The sequence below is a fragment of the Pituophis catenifer genome, unplaced genomic scaffold, assembly GCF_029215685.1.
Source record: "Pituophis catenifer annectens isolate HBS135680 unplaced genomic scaffold, rPitCat1.0.hap2 SCAF_4, whole genome shotgun sequence".
Classification (NCBI taxonomy): domain Eukaryota; kingdom Metazoa; phylum Chordata; class Lepidosauria; order Squamata; family Colubridae; genus Pituophis; species Pituophis catenifer.
Window position 1 is genome coordinate 127,715,013 of NW_027256884.1, and position 10,313 is coordinate 127,725,325.

Sequence of the window (10,313 nt, forward strand, 5' to 3'; positions counted from 1 at the left end):
CATACAGTAAAACCGTGTAAACTCTCATGAGCTTTCCGGAGTTTGAAACGGCACTATTGGGAAGTGCACAAGGTTGCTTCTTAGGGATTTACTCCTCGTCTGCTCTCTTGCGTACAATAAACTTAACTCCTGGGAGAGATTTCGTAGCCCAGACTTTGCGACTTGTTTTCAGCCGTGGCGAAAGAAAGGAGACACGGCTGCTTTCAAAACCCTCGCGGCGTTCTCGATTATCTGCTTCAAATTGAAGTGCGGAAATAGAGCAGGATTTAACGGTTTTTGCTTTTCCCTGGGAGATTTTTCTGTTTAGGAAGCGTGTGTTTGCATGCTTGAGTGTGTGTTGTAGTTTTACTTCTCTCTAGATCAGTGATGGCGAAACTTTTCGGCACCGAGTGGCCAAACCGAAACACGCGTGGATGTGTGTGCATGTGCGCACGCTGGAGCGCTGGAAATCCGAAGACCAGCTCGCCAGTGCGCGCATGCTGTTTTTTCACCATTTTTTTTTTGCCGGTTTTTGGGCTGTTTTCAGGCCTGAAAACAGTCTGAAAAACAGCCTGAAAATGCCCCAAAAACCAGCCTATTTTTTCACCGTTTTTCTGGCCATTTTCCAGTGCTCCAGTGTGCGTGAAGACCAGCTGGCACACTGGAAACCAGAAGAGCCTTGGTAGTACAGTGGTCTAAAGCACCCTGTTATTAACACAGCTGCCTGCAATTACTGCAGGTTCGAATCTCGCCAAGGCTCAAGGTTGACTCAGCCTTCCATCCTTTCTAAGGTAGGTGAAATGAGGACCCAGTTTGTGGGGGCAATAAGCTGACTTTGTATAAATATACAAAAGTATGAAGGCTATTGCTTAACGCATTGCAAGCCGCCCTGAGTCTCCGGAGAAGGGCGGCATATAAATCAAATTAAAACAAAAAAGAGCAGCTGGCGATGGCATGCGTGCCCACAGAGAGGACTTTGTGTGCCACCTCTAGCACGCGTGCCATGGGTTCGCCATCACGGCTGTAGATAATCTAGCAGATTTTAACCGCCGTTGGCGTCTTAGGGTTTTTTAAAAATATGCATTTCATAAGTCTCGCTTACCAACTGGTTTTTAAAATTAAAAGACTTTTCTGGGAGGTAGTGTTATAGGTCTTCAGGTATACCAGCGTTGGGATACGATGGCCAACCCAAGAGTGTTAAGTATGGAGATCAATCAGAATAGAACTGGGAGGGACCTTTGAGGTCTTCTAGTCCAGTCCTTCTTAAAAACCTCCAATGTTGGAGCACCCACCACTTCTGGAGGCAAGTAGTTCCACTGGTTAATTGTTCTAACTGTCAGGAAATTTCTCCTTAGTTCTAAGTTGCTTCTCTCCTTGATTAGTTTCCACCCATTGCTTCTTGTCCTACCCTTGCAGTCCCTTTTCCTTCCTTCCTCCCTCCCTCCCTTCCTTTCTTCCTTCCTTCCTTGTCTCTTTTCCTCCCCCCCTCCCTCCTTCCTTCCTTAGAATACAATAGAATAGCAGAGGGGCCTTGGAGGTCGTCTAGTCCAACCCCCTGCTCAGGCAGGAAGCCCTACATCAGTTCAGACAAATAGGTGTCCATCCGTTGCTTCTTGTCCTGCCTTCAGGTGTTTTGGAAAATAGGTTGACCAGAACATCTCTGGAGCTTCTCCATCATCGAGCTCATGGTTGTCCCAAAAGTGCTTTTCCTTTTTTTCAAGAGGCAACTGGGCTTTCTGGTTTTTCTTTGAAGACGTTTCGCTTCTCCTCCAAGAAGCTTCTTCAGCTCTGGATGAGAAGCGAAACGTCTTCGAAGAAAAAAAAAAAAAAAAACAGAAAATCCAGTTGCTTCTTAAAAAAAAAAACACCTTTGGGACAAGTTGACCAGAAGCGTTTTGTCTGCCAATTAATAAGACATTCAAACAACTGCAGTTTTGTCTCCCACTTCTCTAGAGGTGCTGTTGTGTTTCCTTTTTTTGTTTTGAGTGCACCGTGGGCTGCTTGGAAAAAAAAAAACCCGCTCAATGAAATGTGGACATTCAGGTAGTCCCGTCTCTCTTTCTTCTCCCTTTCTCAGTGCTAACTTAAGGATTTTATGTGGATTGCTACTTTCCTTCCTTTTTTGCATTGAGAAGTGAAAAGTGAAAAGTTTCCCTCCCTGTTGTGTTAACACCAAGTCGCATTTTAGAGATGTTAACCTGTTGCTAACTTGATTTTTATTGCTTTTAAACCCAGCACCTGATCTCAGGAAATAACCTCGTCAAAAACATCCGGTATCCCCTAACCTTCCCGATTTTGAAACTTTGGCTCTCTCTCTCTCTCCTCTTTTCCTTTTCTCTTTTTCCAACTTCACACATAATATTCCACCAAAGTTAATTTCTGCCTTCCTCTTTTAAAACTCTAAAGCAGGAGGTCTGCAAACTTGGCAGCTTTTAAGAGCTTGTGGACTTCAACTCTCAGAATGCTGGCTGAGGAATTCTGGGAGCTGAAATCCACAAGTCTTAAAGCTGCCAAATTTGAAGACCTCTGCTCTAAAGTTCCCCTTTTTTAAAAAGAAAAAAATGGCTTTCCTGAATAATATTTCTGTAGTCCACGAAGCAAAACGACTCGGGCTGTGCGACGTAATTTTCTTCGAACTGCGTCTGTTCTTACAACATCCTCAGAAATGAGTAATTCGTTCTTTTAAATATTAATGTTTTCCTTTCGTGTGGGTGATGCTCTTGAAGGCAGGAGATATATATATATATATATATTTCTTTTTCTTTCTTTTTCGTAGGCTTTTATGTGCATATTCTTTCTAGCCAGGTTTTACCTACGTAAGCTACGAGGGCTGCATAACATCGTAGCTTACGTAGGTAAAACCTGGCTAGAAAGAATATGCATATATATATATATATATATAAAACAAACTATTCTAAAAATACGAGTTCCAGGTATATTAGTAAAAAAAGAAGCAGACATATTGCGAACTCCGGAACTTAAGATTTTAAAATTTTAAAAGAATTAAAATTTTATTTTACTAAGCTTTCGTCAGCCGTCTGCTAACATCGTCCAAGTATTAAACTACCATTGCAGAGACCTCTGCCTTTATATACATATATATTTTAATCTCACTTTCAGTTTGCATTAAAGCCAGCCACCGTTTTGTTTCACAGCTGCCAGAACTGCATTCTTATATTTTTAGAAGACAATGTAGGCAAGGGGGAATTAAATTATTCCTGAGAGGAAAGCAAAGAAATTACATCCGTTTCCTGAGGAAATAAAACTCCCTGGTTAATCCTCTTGGCCGACAAATAGGTTGTAAAAGCATAATACAGGCAGTCCTCGACTTACGACCGCGATTGAGCCCAAAATTTCTGTCGTTAAGCGGGACATTTCTTAAGTGAGTTTTGCCCCGTTTTACGACCTTCCTTGCCACGGTTGCTAAGTGAATCACTGCAGTTGATAACGTTAGTAACTCGGTTGTTCAGTGAATCGGGCTTCCCTCATTGGCTTTGGTTGTCGGAAGGCCGCAAAAGGGGATCACGTGACTTTGGGTCATAAATGTGAAACAGTTGCCAAGCATTTGAATTCTGATCACGTGACCATGGGGGGGAAATGGTACAACCGTTGTAACTCTGAAAAATGGTCACAAGTCAGATTTTTCAGTGCGGTTGTAACTTTGAACGGTCAGTAAATGAACGGTTGTAGGTCGAGGATTACCTGTAATCCAAACCATTAGAAGGAATTTAGGAAGCCTTGCCTCAATCAATGTGAAATACAGGTAGTTCTCGACTTACAACCGTTTAGTGACTGAACATAATGACAACATGAAAAAAACTGATTTATGACCGGTTCTCACGACTGCTGCACCATATTCATGTGATCCATGGTGACCGTTCGAAGATACAACGGCACTGAAAAAAGTGACTTATGACCATTTTTCACACTTACGACCATTGCACCATCCCCCCGTTCATGTGATTTACATTTGGAGCCTTAGCAACTGACTCGTATTTATGACCGTCGCAGTGTCCCAGGGTGACCTTTTGACAAGCAAAGTCAACGGGGAAACCAGATTCACTTAACAACCGGGTTACTCATTTAACAACTACACTGATGAATCACTTAACTGGAGTGGAGCGGTGGCCTAGAGGTGGAGCTCTCGCCTCACAATCAGGAGGCTGTGAGTTCGATCCTAGGTAGAGGCAGATATTTCTCTCTCTGGGCACAATGAGAATGTACAAAACTCCGCATTGGTGACAGGAAGGGCATCCGGCCATTAAAACAATCTGCTAGCTCCATTCAGTTGCCCAGGCTCCAGCCTGCAAGGAATTATGGGGTCATTAAATGAAGATGATGATGATGACTGGATGAATCACCTACGGCAAGGTCATAAAATGAAGCAAAACTCGCTTAATGGCTGTCTTGTTTAGCAACGGAAATGTTTGGCTCACTCGTACGTCGAGGACTATCTAACTGGCACGTTTAACCATTTAAAAAAAGATAAAAAAGTAATTTCCCTGAAAGGCAGAGGAATTAAAGTTGCAAAAATCCCTTAAGGCAAAAGTCCCTTAAGAACTGCCTCGCTTAGCAACAGAAATGTTGGGCTCCATCGTGGTTGTTAGATGAAGACTACTGTATTCTGTTATCCCGCTGCCCATAGGCAGTGAAGGGTCTTGTAAGTAGGAGACCCGGGTGCCGTCTTTTATTTTTGCAGTGTTAACAGTAGTGGCCAAAATTGTAGAAACCTTTTGGGAAAAGTGTACTTTCTAAAGCTAGCTAATAACACCACTTTTTTTTGGAGTAGTAGTACCATAAAATTATATATTGATGGAAAGAAAATTTAATCAAGAATGTAATGCAATAACTTTTAGGAAGGATTTCCTATTAGAATAGCAGTTACGGTGTAAAGAAGAAAAGTGAAACACGTAGAAAAAATGAGATCTACAAAAATGATCACCATAGAAAAAAACGAGATAGGCAAAAATTACCACCATGTCAGTTGATGCTTAGTTGGGTAACCTTTAGCATGAATTCTAGCCTTACAACGTCTTCCCATGGAGTGAACCAAGTCTTTTAGTTCTGCAGCTGTTCTAATGTGAAACCAAGATTGAATGATGGCTTCTATTAACTGAGTTTTATTGCTGGGTCGCTTCTGACTGACAAGTTTCTTTAGTCGGCTCTATAGATTTTCCATTGGGTGAAGGTCTGGGCTATTCCCAGGCCTTTCCAGCAGTGGAATAGGATTACCTTGAAACTCCCAAAAAAATTATGTTATATAGCCATCAGACCTCAAAAATACACTTTTCCCAAAAGGTTTCCACAATTTTGGCCACTACTGTAAATAAATGAATTAATGGGGCAGAAAAGTCCAGGATGAATAGGACGGAAAGAAGGCCACATTCAACTGGGGAAACCTCTCATTTTCTCATCACGAATTTATTGGGCTTCCTGTCATTGGGATTTGATAAGTCAAGTCCAAGAAGAAAATGTCACCCTCCCTTCCAGGAATAGGAGTAGAGTGGAGTGGAGAGTGGAGTGGAGTGGAGTGGAGTGGAGTGGAGTGGAATGGAATGGAATGGAATGGAATAGAACAGAACAGAACAGAACAGAACAACAGAACAGAACAGAACAACAACAGAACAGAACAGAATTTTTTATTGGCCAAGTGTGATTGGACACATAAGGAATTTGTCTTGGTGCATATGCTCTCAGTGTACATGAAGGAAGATACGTTCATCAAGAATACAACGCAAATATTAATGTGCAATGCACATTTAAGATATGCGTGCTTCCCAAATGTTTCAAGGGGGAAATGTCTGGATCCAAAGTCGTGAAGCCTGAGCTTGATGAGAGAGCAGCAAAATTCAGAAGTCGATAGCTAAAATCCTTCCGATGCTAAATATTTAAACGGTCCAGCAAGAAACTTGCATCCCTACTGAAAGAATTCCTCTTTAATTTTTAAGACTCCAGAAAGCTGCAGCGTTGAATTTGCATAAATTTGTGTCTCCTAATAATTGTAGAAAGATCTCTTTTTTTTTCCGACAGAAGATATGAAAATATCCCCTTCTCTATACATAACAGTGGTTCAGTTTGGTTGAGTCCCAAGTTCAGTTTTTATTTTTGATGTTTCTTGCAGACATAATTGGCTCCATTGCTACAATACAAATTTCTACATTCTACATTTCTACAATAGAAAAAAGACTGCCTTTCCAGATGTTAGAATAGAATAGAATAGAATGTTTTATTGGCCAACTGTGATTGGCCTATAAAGGAGTATAAATCCTTCCATTCCCCACCATCCAGTCAGAGCTGAAGAAGCTTCTCGGATGAGAAACGGTTTCAAACAAAAACGTTTGATCGGTGTTTCTGAACCTTGGGAACTTTTAACATGCATGGACTTCAGCTCCCAGAATTCCCCCAGCCAGCATGGGGTAGTCCTCGATTAATGACCACACTCAGTGGTGGAATGCTGCCTGTTTAACAATCAGTTTGGTGAGCACTTAACGGCGCTTGAAAATGGAGCATTTAAAAGCTCAGCTGCTTACCTTCCAAGTCCGTAGCGGTAAGTAAGAACAGCGAGGGGGGGGCGGAAATCAGCTGTGCCGCGTGATTGAGATGAGCTACAAAGCAGGAAATAAAGGACAGGTTAGAGCGGGGGTGAGTGGACGGGGCCAACGGATTGTCGCCCGAACCGGCTGAATTCCATCTCTCACCACACTGGAGAATTTACTCTGGATGGGGAAAACACAGCTATCTGGATTTAAAATTGGCTAGTTCCACCTTGGACTGGCTGGGCCTACCATTGTTTTCAACATGGCCCAGTAATTTTGTTTCAAAAATTATTCTTTTGCTGGTATTCCAGGGGTGGGAGGGGCAGTGGTGGGATTCAGCCGGTTCGCACCACTTCGGGAGAACCGGTTGTTAACTTTCTGAGCAGTTTGGTGAACTGGTTGTTGGAAGAAATCATTAGGGCAGAGAACCGGTTGTTAAATTATTTGAATCCCACCACTGGGGAGGGGGAATGTTGCGATCTCCACATTACTAGTAGTAATATTATAGTTACTACTAGTGATAGTAGTATGCTACTATAATAGTAACATTACTATCTTACATTCAGTTGCACTCCTTGAATTACAACCGTTCGCTTAGTGACTGTTTGAAGTTGCAACGGTGCTGAAAAAAGTGACTTACGACCGTTTTTTCATTCTTACGTCTGTTGCAGCATCCCCATGGCGATCAAAATTCAGAGGCTTGTCAACTGACTCATATTTATGACAGTTGTGGAGTCCTGGGGGTCATGTGATCCCGTTTTGGCGACCTTCTGACAAGCAATGTTAATGGGGAAGACGGATTCACTCAACAACCGTGTTACTTAACAACTGCAGTGATTCACTTAACAACTGTGGCAAGACAAGTCATAAAACGGGGCAAAACCAGGGGTGAAATGTAAAATTTGTTGGTTCTGTGGGCGTGGCTTGGTAGGGCGGGTAATGTGACTGGGTGGGCGTGGACAACTTTTTTTTTTTTTTAACTTTTCAAAGCATTTTTTCTAATGCTTTGAAAAGCCTCTCTGCCAATCACACAATTCAGCTGGGATCATCAGAGAGGCTTTTTAAAAAATGCTTTGAAAAGCCTCTCTGCCGATTAGGCAACTCAGCTGGGATCGTCAGAGGCTTTTCAAAGCATTTTTTTAACCACCTCTTTGGCAGAAGAGGTTGCAGAAAAAAATGCTTTGAAAAGCCTCTGACGATCCCAGCTAAGCCGCACGATCATCAGAGGAAATTTTTTTACTTTTAAAAGCATTTTTTCGTCGGAAGAGGTTGTAGAAAAAATGCTTTTAAAAGTTAAAAAAAAAAGAGCCTCTGATGATCGTGCGGCTCAACTGGGCATGGTGGGGCGGGGGGGCGCAGGGATTTTTGCTACCAGTTCTCCGAACCACCTGCCGCCATCGCTACCGGATCAGGTGATCCGATCCAAACCGGGAGCATTTCACCCCTGGGCAAAACTCACAACTGTGAGCAACAGAAACTTTGGGGCTCAATTGGGGTCATAAGTCAAGGACTACCTTATCTTGCTGTTTCAGGTTTCTTCCCTGAGATTTTTGGACTGGGTGCTTCCTGTCTGTAGAAAATAATTCAGTTTGGGTTATCTTTTTTCCCCTTCTGTGGCAGTTACATTACCTCCACAGTTCTGTATTTAGAATATATATATATATTTTATCTAGCAGGGTTTTTTCCTGAATCAGAATTTTGAGTTTTTCCATTTGCAAAGATATTCTCCTTTGGAAGTGGTCTTAAGTCTGGATTTCAGTCCCACAAAGGACGGTTCAATCCTAAAATGAGAGAAGAGAGCTTGGAGATCATCAAGTCCACCCTCCCGCAAACTGCAGGATTTATCACTCCGGGAAGTGTTCGATTTAGAACAGTTTGTTTAGTGACCGTTTGAAGTTACAACGGCACTGAAATTTTTCACACCGTTGCAGTATTGCACCGTTGCACCGTTGCAGGTCAGGCAATCAAAATTAAGACACTCAGCAACTGACTCATATTTATGACGGTTGCAGTGTTGCGGAGTTACCCTTTGTAACCTTCTGACGAGAAAGGTCAGAATGGGGAGGCCAGGTTTACTTAATGATCTCTCTACCTTAACAACTGCAGTGATTCGCTGAACAACTGTAGCAAGAAATGTCTCGCTTAGCAACAAAAATTTTGGGCTCAATTGTGGTCATAGGTCGAGGACTACCTCTACACCCATTACTAAGAATTGACAGCAACACAGGAGGGGAGGCAAGGAAAACATCTGGGTAGCCCACCTGAGCCTGGAGAATAATAGCGCATAACTACAGTAGTGGCCAAGATTGTGGAAACCTTTTGGGAAAAGTGTATTTTCTAAAACTAGCTAATAACACCACTTTTTTTTGGAGTAATACCATAAAATTATATATCAATGGGAAGATAATTTAACCAAGAACGTAATGCAATAACTTTTATGAAGGATTTGCTGTTAGAATAGCAGTTACAGTATAAAGAAGAAAAGTGAAACGGGGGGAAAAATGAGATCTACAAATATGATCACCATAGAAAAAACGAGATATACAAAAATTATTTCCATGTCATTTAATACTTAGTTGGGTAACCTTTAGCATGAATGACGACCTTACAACGTCTTCCCATGGAGTGAACCAAATCTTTGAGTTCTGCAGTTGTTCTAATGTGAAACCAAGATTGAATGATGGCTTCTATTAACTGGGTTTTATTGTTGAGTCGCTTCTGACTAACAAATTTCTTTAGATTTTCCATTGGATTAAGGTCTGGGCTATTCCCAGGCCATTCCAGCAGTGGAATATGATTATCTTGAAACTCTAGAATAGAATAGAATAGAATAGAATAGAATAGAATAGAATAGAATAGAATAGGGGAGGGCAGGGGAGAGGAGAGGAGAGGAGAGGAGAGGAGAGGAGAGGAGAGGAGAGGAGAGAAGAGAAGAGAAGAGAAGAGAAGAGAATTCTGGTGTTCTTAGCCATCAAACCTCAAAAATACACTTTTCCCAAAAGGTTTCCACAATTTTGGCCACTACTGTAACATTTTTTGAACCTTCTTATCCTCAATTGATTCACTCCCATCCCTTAAGAACTTCTGCTAAGCCTTGTTTAAAACTCGTGATTTCCTAATATGAGTCAGTTGTGATTTTGAAGGATAATACATTCTGGATTTTACACACGGGGTGGACACTTTTTGGGATGGACAAGAATCTGTAAATACACAACCCATCCCAGGATTGAGTGTCTCATTCTCAAGTTGGTGGAGACTAATTAGGAAACTGATGTGCAGTTTTCCATCTACAGGTGTGCGTTGTCTACCTGTCGCACCCTTCAAATTTTTCCTGTACTGCCCTCTCGTATGGATGTTTCATGTTGCTTTTCTTTCTTTCTTTCTTTCTCTTTTTTTGGAAATGTTGTATTCAAAGTGGAGATTTGGAGAGAGAAAGAGATAATTTGGGGGAGAGAACAGGATGTCTCTTCATAGTGTACAAAATTTGGAGCTCGCTTTATTTTTTCATTTGATCTAGAACCGTGATGGCGAACCTATGGCATGCGTGCCCCAAGAGCCTTGATAGTACAGTGGTCTAAGCACCCTGTTATTAACACAGCTGCCTGCAATTACTGCTGGTTCGAATCTCTCCAAGGCTCAAGGTCGACTCAGCCTTCCATCCTTTCTAAGGTAGGTAAATTGAGGACCCAGTTTGTGGGGGCAATAAGATGACTTTGTATAAATATACAAAAGGATGAAGGCTATTGCTTAGCACATTGTAAGCCGCCCTGAGTCTCCGGAGAAGGGCGGCATATAAAT